Source organism: Hevea brasiliensis, chromosome 13, assembly GCF_030052815.1.
Source record: "Hevea brasiliensis isolate MT/VB/25A 57/8 chromosome 13, ASM3005281v1, whole genome shotgun sequence".
NCBI classification, from domain to species: Eukaryota; Viridiplantae; Streptophyta; class Magnoliopsida; order Malpighiales; family Euphorbiaceae; genus Hevea; species Hevea brasiliensis.
This window is the reverse complement of record NC_079505.1, coordinates 12,579,494-12,581,867: the sequence shown is the minus strand read 5'-3', so window position 1 is coordinate 12,581,867 and position 2,374 is coordinate 12,579,494. Positions and strand designations below refer to the sequence as shown.

Sequence of the window (2,374 nt, the reverse complement as noted above, 5' to 3'; positions counted from 1 at the left end):
TCACTCTCTTCTTGGGGTATAGACACTGATGACTGTTGTAAATAGGAAAACATTCACTGCAACTCCACCACAGGACGAGTTTCCCAACTCACTATTTGGAGCTATGGTTGGTATGTAACAGATAGGTACTTCAATGCCTCTTTGTTTCTTCCCTTTCAAGAACTGACGAGTCTTAGCTTGCCACACGGTTTTATTGATTGTGTTGAGAATGAAGGTAGAATATCTCTCTCTCTCTCTCTCTCTCTTTATTTTTTATTTTTTTTAAGCAGATAGAATATTTGTCTTGCATTAGGCAATATTAATTCACCTTTTATTATCTTTTTCATAATATTAAGTATGTTTTTTCCTAATGTTTGATAAAAGCCGCAAATAACACTCTGTAATTTTAGTTATTGTTAAAAAAAATGAGTGAAACTATTTATTGAATTTTTATGATTAAAATATGTCAATTTTATTTATTTATTTTTTAAATTGTACTAACCTTGATCAACATGTTGAAGAAAGTTTTTCTTTTTATTTTTTTAACAAATCTAAGAATAATATATACCTACGATCGTCTTAAAATGCAGGTTTTGAAAGATTAGAAAGTCTAAACAAGTTGGAGTTTCTTGATCTAGATAGAAGCTGGTTCAACAACATGAGCATATTATCATCTATTGGCCATCTTTCATCTCTAAAATCATTAAGTTTAGCCTACATTGGATTGGAAAGCGTAACTGATATTTAAGGTTAGTTCAACTTGTTAAATCTTCTTATTCTAATTTTGAAAATTTTCCTTTTATTTATTGATTTATTTATTTTTCAATTTTCAAGCATAAACTTTGACCGATACTCTTTTATGACTTTCAAAGGACTATCAAGACTTGAAAATTTGGAGTTTCTTGATTTATCAGGCAACAACTTCAACGATAGTATCATTACCATCATTAAGTGTCTTTCCATCTTTAAAATCATTAAATTTAGCCTACAACAGATTGGAAAGTGTAACTGATTTTCAAGGTTAGCTCAAATTGTGATATCATTTTATTATAATTTATCAGTTTTTGCTTTCATTGATTTATTTATTTATTTTTCAATTTTCAAGCACAAACTTGACTAATGCTGTTTTATGACTTTTGAAGGGTTATCAGAACTTGAAAAATTGGAGTTTCTTGATTTGTCATGCAACAAGTTCAACAGTGGTATCACACCATTTTGTATTGACTTATCATCTTTAAGATCATTATATCTATGGGACAATGGACTAACAGGAACGATTGACATTAAAAGTAAGATAGACTTTCTTTATTTTTTTCACACCATTTAGAAAATCAAATGTGGTTCATGATCTTTTTCATAAAGCATATATTTCACTGACTATAAAGCCACTAACTAGAACTTCCTTTGATGCAAAATGTCAAGGAGTATCGAAACTTGGAAATTTGGAATTTCTTGATTTAAGTCATGACAACTACGGCAATAGTTTCCTACCATCCTTTGGTAATCTTTCATATTTAAAAAAATTTATTCTGTCTCAATGTGGATTGAGAGAAGCAATCGATATTCAAAGTGAGTTTCAGTTTCTGTTTCTGTTCACTTTCTTTAACTGTTATCTCAAACAAAGGATGTTCATGCATTCACAATGAATTATATTGCTCTTGGGCAGAATTAAGTAATGGAACAAGCTTGAAGTTCTTGAATTTAGTGGGCAATGAAATTGAATCCCTTAAATCCTTCCAAGGTATAACTTGAACTTAATTCTATCATTTTATTTGTTTCAAATAAATATATATGTTGAAAATCATATAACTAGCTAGAAATAACGTTTCTATAGGTGGTGGAGATGGTGGTGGTGAAGAGTTACAGAAGCTGAGCAATTTGGAATATCTTGATTTGAGCTATAATCGCCTGGATAACAACAGTCTATCATCTCTGTTATGGAAAGTCAATCATTATTGTTATGGAAAGTCAATCATTATATTATTTCTGTGTATATTCTGTATTTTGTATTCCTATTTAGGATTTCTTATTTAGGATTTCTTCCTAATTAGTGTAACACAATTATAGGAATCAATTGTATATAAATACCCATGTACAGATTAATTGAAATCAATGAGAATCATCTCTTTCTACATGGTATCAGAGCAGGTCATCTATCTAGGGTGACTATTTGTTCTCACCACCCCATTTCGGGAGAGACCTTGGCACGCCAAGCGTTTCGACTCCGATCAACATCGCCACGCCTCAAACCCCTCATTCCACCACTGTGTCTTTGTTCGATCCAAGACACCATTAAAGGACTTCCGAGGTTTGGCTCTCGGATCCTATTTCGTATTTACTTGATTTGTGATTTTGGATTATTTTGTTGTTGTAAGCCTTTGTGGATTAGTGTTTG

At 31.3% G+C, this 2,374-nt stretch overlaps 1 long non-coding RNA gene across 1 annotated transcript; it reads left to right on the top strand.

The window, feature by feature from the left end:
- The first annotated feature begins 1,167 nt into the window (after nucleotides 1-1,167).
- Nucleotides 1,168-1,913, top strand: LOC131172068 (uncharacterized). Its single transcript, XR_009142711.1, has 4 exons — nucleotides 1,168-1,268; nucleotides 1,402-1,548; nucleotides 1,646-1,720; nucleotides 1,814-1,913. It is a non-coding gene; the product is annotated as an uncharacterized LOC131172068 (long non-coding RNA).
- Nucleotides 1,914-2,374: the final 461 nt, after the last annotated feature.